The sequence below is a fragment of the Monodon monoceros genome, unplaced genomic scaffold, assembly GCF_005190385.1.
Source record: "Monodon monoceros isolate NGI ecotype Baffin Bay Population unplaced genomic scaffold, NGI_Narwhal_1 Super_Scaffold_5, whole genome shotgun sequence".
Taxonomy (NCBI): Eukaryota; Metazoa; Chordata; class Mammalia; order Artiodactyla; family Monodontidae; genus Monodon; species Monodon monoceros.
In genome coordinates, this window is record NW_021703782.1 from 110129999 (window position 1) to 110137292 (window position 7294).

The following is a 7294-nucleotide window of genomic DNA, read 5'->3' on the forward strand; positions in this document are numbered from 1 at the left end:
CCGTCGCCGCCGCCCCGCGAGCCCCGGCCATGGCCGCGCCGCCCCGGGCGCCCGGGAGAGTGACCGCCCCGCCGCTGCCCACCGTCCTCTGCCACCCGCCCGCCGCCTGGAAGAGCCGCCGGCTCGGGCTCTGAGCGCCGCGCGGGCTGCGCGCGGGGGCCGCGGCCGGGAGGCGGGGACACGTCCGGGCGGCGGCCGACGCAATCTGCCCAGGAAATGGGTGGATTTTTCCTCTCCACTCCGGCTCCCCGCCGCCCCCTGGCTGCTGGCAGCGAGGCCTGCAGAGCCCCGTCACCAAGGAGTAGGGAGGGGGTGGCCCGGGAGGAAAGACAGACCACCCCCTCCCAAGTCGTCAAAATCCGCCCGCGCAGACGGCGGCGTCCCTAGCGCATGGGCTGGCCGCTGCCCTTCCACCCTCAAGGTCGCCGGCCAGCGAGCCCCAGGCAACCCCCTGAGACCCACCCCATCCATGCCCAAGGCCTCCGCCCCGCTGCCGGGGACTTGCTTGGCGGTGGCTCCAGGCTTCCTCCAGCCCGGCAGCCCCCTGAAACCCAGCCAGGAGGGCGAACTCTTGGCGGGCTCCGAAAGCAGCCCCTGGTGGGGGGTCTCCAGCCCCAGTGCTGGGGGAGGGCGCTAGGGGAAAGGCCCTTCTGGGAGCCCGGGACAGCCAGGAGCCCTAAGGCCTTTTCTGGCAGCTGTGGCGCTGCCCAGTGTGGGCTCCTGGGTCCAGGTGGGCATGCAGCAGGGGTGCAGAAGCTGGGTGTGGGTTTGGGGCTCAGGCCTCCGCGAAGGGTTGCTAAAGCGGCCCCACCCGTGGTGAGTGTGGTGCAGGTGCAGCCCTGGTCAGGGGCCTGGGGTCTGTGGCTGGGGGGCGGGGGGGTGTCCTCACTGGCTCTCCGGGTGTGTGTGGGGTCCTGATGCCCAGGGAGAGCGGCAGGGCAGGCTGGCACAAGTCCCCAGCCCTCGGCAGCATGGGTGTCAGGACACATGTAAGTCTCCTTGGAAGCACAGGCCTGACTGGGTCAAACATCTTAATAGTGCTTTAGAATTTGCAGAAGGCTTGTAACAGGAGATGAAAGGCACTTCCTCTAGGCCTCCCATTAAGCTTTCCTCTGCTGCGTCCCCCTATGTAGCAGGGACTCAGTTACAGCCAGGATGGTCCTGGCCTGAGCACTGGTGTGAGACCCATGAGCTGAAGGGGCTCCTTTGGTTTGTTATCCTGGTTAATGCACGGATCTGTGGCAGCCTCTGTGTTGGAAGCAGCAAATTTCACCAGTTGGGGAAGGGCGCCATCTCCCAGCTCCAGCGGGTACTGCAGGCTCTGCTCCGCGACCGCGGTGCTCTGAGTCCCGCCAGCTGGGTCTGGGGGTGGGGGCAGCAGTCCCCCACTCTCTGCCTTTCTCCTTCAATGAACGTTTAACACCGATTTAGGGCCGCAAGCTGTGCCGACCCAAATCACTCACACCCGCTTCCCACTGCAGAAGGACATGGACCACTTATTTTGTTGGAACAACTTCAAATCCAATCCAATCCAATCTCCAAAACCTCACGCCGTCCATTGCGGAAGCTGCAGGTATTTACTTATCACCTACTATGTGCAAGATGTGGGGTGCAGTGTGCTGCAGACCCTAGATCAAAACCACGACACGAGGTACAGCCTGCTGTAAACCCCAGGACAGAAGCAACAGCAAAGCGATAGATCAGACTCCGGGCATGGTGCGTGAATGAAAACTTCCCTACAACCAACCGAGCACGTGCATTGCCAAGAGAAGCATCTCGGAGTGGACACTCCGTGTACAGACTCTGGGGCCAGACAGCCTGGGTTTGAGCCCTGGTTCTGCCCCTTACTGGTTGTGAGACCCTGGCCGAGGTAATTAGCCCTTCTGTGCCTTGGTTTCCCCATCTGTAAAACGGGTTTAATAATAGCAGGATGTGTAAGGATTCAGTGAGTCAGTGCAGGAGCAGACACGGCAGCCAGTAGGGGTGCCCATCCTCGCCATCCCCGCTTTGCAGAAGACCAGAGGTGCTCCGAGGGGACGCTCAGCTGAGCGACTGGTGCGAGAGCCTGTGACAGAGCTGGGATTCAATGCCCCTGGACACCTCTGCCCCCTCTCCAAAGAGCTGCTTTTGGCTAACGACCACCCACAAGAGATGCTGTTGATACAGACATACAAATGCGGAAGAGGTATTCCTGGACGTGAAAACAGCTCCCAACACCCAGAGCTATGTTCTAGGAAGGTGAGCTCCAATCAAAGCCGATACAGAGAATTCAAATAAACCTCTCCTGATCCTGAAGAACTTCTGATCTGATTTCATGGCAGTGATGTCCCGCGGGATTTACAATGGGTACTCTAAATTAGAAGAGTGCCAGCCTGGCTGGGTTGTTCAGGGGAGGAAATGAAATCCAGGTCATTTACACCCATGAAGCCAAGTCCTGCTCCAAAGACCTGCTGGAGTCTAGACCACCCAAGGGTTGAGGAATGCCTTCAGCTCCCCTGGCCCGGGACTCTCCCAGACTCTCCAGGGGACAGGCAATTACGGCCAGCCTGGAGATCTGAAACCCCCTTATCGTATTTCTCCTGAGCCTGCAGTCCTGATAGGGAGCCTAAAAGGGTATTATGGCATCCCCTGAGGCATGGCTGAGAAGCAGTCTTTTGAAAAGATTTGGGTTATTCACACTGGGCTTGCCAAACGTGGGCTGCACCTTGGAATTCCTACAGCTCCCTGGGAACTAAGCTGACCCCAGGAGGTCAAAGCATTGAGAGGAATGGGAGAAAAAGCTGACTCACACCCCCACCCCCATGCCTTTACATCCTAGTCAGAATTGAATAGATGCACTGTTTTCGCCCCTCCCACCCACCAGCTGACTGCCCGAGGCCCACCCTGGCCTCCTCCCACACCCTCTGCTCCCACTCTAGAAAGTTCCATGCTCCTTTCATAAATGTTGCCTCAGACTGTCACATCCAGACAATGGGAGGGAGGCCACAGCCCCACCTTGTCTTAGTTGCCCCAACAGAAATGGGGTCCAGTTCGGGAGAGGCACTTTGAAGGACAGGGACAGGAGAGTTCAGCGGGCACCTGCCCTCCGGGCTGAACGCATGGCTCCTGGGGCCCCACAAACATTACCATTTCCTATTTTCTGGGTAAGGGAACTCATCATAACTAGTGGAGGATGGTCTGGTTTCTATTGAGTAAGTAATTGATCTTGACATGAATTAGAAGGTGGTGTCATTATAAAAACATCTAAGAGTCAGCTCTGGGGTCCAGCTGCGTTAGGGTTAGGAAACACCCCAGAATGTAACACTTGCTCAGAGCAGAGGACTTGGTGCTGCCGGATTTTAGAGGCTTCCACACGTGGCCACTCCCCGGAGCACACACTCCGCCCTCAACACATCACCAGCATCTCAGACCAGCGAGGACCCTCTGCCTGTGGACCCCAGACGTGGCCTCAGAAACCTCAGCCCCTCTACCAACGGTTGGTGTTGACTCTGGAGCAATCCCTCGAGTTGCTTATGGGGTGACTCAACCAATGCCCTCTCCCCAGAGGCCACGCACCACTGATTCCACCTGTGCAGAGTCACCTTGATAAGATTTGGGGGCTGGACTGCCTGGGTGGGGCACAGGCACCCACCCATCGGAGAGCAGAAGTGTTTACAATCCCGAGAGCTCTCCTTTGAGTCCCGCTATGCTGTCAGATTTACAAGCAGCATCCTGGAGTGATGAGTAAAGTTATTTGTAATATTTATGAATACGCCTCTGTTCTGTCTTTGACCCTCACACCCCCGAAGCACCACTTGAAGCAAGTGGGAGTGACTTTCCTTCCAGAGCCACCCGTGAGAGCCATGTGCACCCTGGGGACATCTGTGCTGGGAGGTGTAAGCTCCTGGAGGGTGTCCTGTGTGCTCACTACACTGTTGCAAGGAACCGAACTGCCCTAGATGAGCGTCTCCAGGTGAGGGCTTCTGAAGAGACAAAGCCTGGGGCTTCGGCATCTTCCACCCCTTCTCTCCGCTGGACTATTCAATCCACACTCTTCCCAGTCACTCGCCCTCTTACTGACCAACGGATTTTAAATGCCATCGAACCGTACCTCAGAGACACCCAGGCCAGGTCCCCACTGCCCAGACTAGAGCGAGGAGACGGGGAAGCCCATGTCTTCTAAACACCGCTCGAGAGTGAGGGAGCCACTGTTGCCCACTGTCACCTACGTGTTCGTCATGGGACTTAACCTGGGTGCAGAAGAAGGGGACACCCTTTGAGCAAGGAGGAGCCTTCTTCGCTGCGGCTGCCCCATAATTATAAATTACACCAAATGTAACAAACAGCGTAACCAGGACCGCAGGCGTGTGGGGCGATTTGGAGATTTAGATGTTACATCAGCTAAGAGGGTCTGTGTCTTTTTTCTTAATTCCTGGATCCCAGTCGTCAGGCAGATGCTGGGAGATTTGAGGGGTGTGGGGCTCCCTGCATGAACCTTTAGGCTGGAGAGAACCGAGGCGGGGCACCCAGTGCACCCTCGAAGGCGCCCTCCACCCCCTGGGGTGAAAGGGCTTGTCTGGTTCACCCAGCCTCAGTGGCAGGAAGCAGACCACCCCCAAGGGGTCTGAAACACCCACTCCCCCGCAGGCTCTTCCCTTTTGAAAAGCCAAGCTCCAAGTTCAGAGCAGGCCGAGCAACGGGCCACACAGTTAGAGACACGGCTCTCAAACCCTCTTCCAAAGGCCCTATGAGCTGCCGTGATGGCACCAGGTGCCCCCTTTCTTACTGGTTCTCAGTGGGGTTGAGCCGTTTCTCTACTTTTTATTCTTCTCTCTCCATCTTAACAAGAACATGAACTCGGGTGTCAGACAGACCGTGGAGCTGCATCTGGGGTCTGTCACCTACCTGCTGGGCCACTGGGCAGGTTACTGACCACCCGCGCCCCCCTCTGCCCCTTGAGCCTTGGTTTCCTCATTTCGAGACCGAGGACGACAACACAGGGTCACTGGGGCGGCTTCTACCCGACCCAGATTAAGCTCCTGGTGTGTGGGCGGGGGGGATGTCTGACACTTGATGACACTCCAAAAATATTAACCCTCGTGACTGGTTTTCTCCCCAGTGCTTTAAGCTCCTGGCCAGTTTCTGATATGTAATAATCTGAAAAAATGAAGAGATGTGGATTTTCCTGTTCCATTTTCTCCCCCCTTACCTGAGCCATGGGAATGACCTCACGGCTGCTGCTTCCGGCGGGGGAGAGCATCTACAGGGCACCTCTCAGAGCCGAGAAGCGGCTCCTATCCCCAGCAGCACCACTCACAGCTGGCGTGTGTCTGATTCAGTTTAGCCAGTAATTAGCTTTGGATTACTTTACATGGGATGTTAAGTATTGATTACAGGGCCCAATAACTTTAGTAATAAATAGAACCCAAGGCAGAAAATTACCTTCCTTTTTAGTGCGGAGAGCTAAAGTGCGTGGGACAAGGGGCAGATTGCTTCCGGAGATGAAGCGGCCGCCTGGTGCTGAGGAGTTACAGCTCCCGCCCCCCCGCTGCTGGTACAGAGCCTTCTCCCTGGAAACGGGAGCAACTCTCTCGTGCGGGCTGTTTGCGTGTCTGGAGATGGTCTCTGGCCAGCCCCCGAGGCAGCGGCCAACCTCAGTGCAAAGACGGGATCAATCCCATGCATGCTGAACTAACTGGTTTAGGAAAAGACCCCCATGATCCTGAACCCCCCAACTCCCTGGACCACTGACACCCCAGCATCCAGGGCACACGTGGGCCTAAAATCTGGGGGACACGAGGGGCTGGGGCACATGAACAGGACGTCAGCGGGATCATTGGGCCAAAGTTTTGATTCAAGCAGGTGACAAAATTCATGCTTCCGTCTGAATGGACGGTTTTATTCTTGTTCAATTTGTTCAGGGTGATGGGTTGGGGTCTTCCACTCTGGCTGAATCTGAGGAGGAGCGAACAGATTTTCAGTGATGGGATTCTGAGGGGCTAACTCCACACCAGCCCCTCCGTGACACCTGCCTGTCCAGACACAGCACCCATCACCCACCCCCACCTGCCCGCCGCCGAGTCCACTCACATCTCTTCTCAGGTGCTGAGACCTGCACACAGCTAACCAAGCTCCAGAAGAGCCCACAGCAGTCGGCCCGTAAAGCCTGAGGTCACTCGACAGCCCCGGTAACAGCTGGCGCTCGAGGGTGCCCTGTGCGCGTTCACAGCTGGAGCCCCGCCCTATCCCAAGGGGTCAGGGTCGTCATGTCGTTAAGAAAGACCACTTCTGGCTTGGGGACTAATGAGAAAAGATCCACTTCACTCCTGAGATAAAGCAAATCCCTCAACACTCCTTTGTCGAACTCCAGATACAAGAGCCAAGGTTCCGGGCCCTTCTCCATGCCGCGGCGTCTGTGTGCAGCCCCGCTGCTGCCCACCTGTTCCTTCCCATCTTCCTGCCCCGGCTCACCCAGGTGCAACCTTGGACCCTGCGCAAATGGCACCCCTCCTCCAAAGCGTTCTCAGCTCCCTCCACTCTGACCCCAGAGTCCTCATGCCTCTTAAACAAATAGATATGGCAGAGCCTTAGGTCTCCCCACTAAGCACCATGGCCCGGGTGACAGACAGTTGTGCTCAGCATCGCTAGCCCAGCTTTGACCGAGTCAAGCCCGACCGGCTGGCGTCTGAGAGCTGCATGTGGCAGGAGAGGGGGACAGAACCATCTTCGAGCATCAGCTAGCTTCATCCTCCTTGTTTTAAAATGGTAGACGTTCAGGCTGAAGCTCAGAGCCTTTCTCATGGCAACCAGACAGTGGCTGGTGGGACGGGGAAGGGGAAGGGCAGCCGGGTCCAAGGTCATTGTCACAGAGCTGCCCACCCCTTTCATGCCATCACACACGGGGGATGACGTGCTTCTCTCAAGGGAAGGCGAGCTGGGCTGGGGTGGGCGGGGCTCAGGCAGCCCCAGCGCTGCCCGCCCCCCAAGATGAGCGGTCAACTCCGAGGACACTTCTCAAGGAGCTTGAAACACCAGCCTTTTATTGAAAATCACAGAACAAGACCCAGTCAAGCATCTTTCCACCTGAGGACAGAGTTCATCTGGGCCCACAAACCTGGCGCGTAGTAGGCCGTCCATCACTAGTTGGCATTTGACTGAGTGGCTCATAAGCACGCTGTCGGGAGAACAGATGGCCCGGCCATGTGCTCTACACTCCCCCCCTCCCCCCGCCCGTCTGCCTGAATCCTTCGAGCAGCGCCTGTGAAGCGCAGGTAAAACCCATACGTTTCTGACTTGTTCCCATCTGGATGGGTCC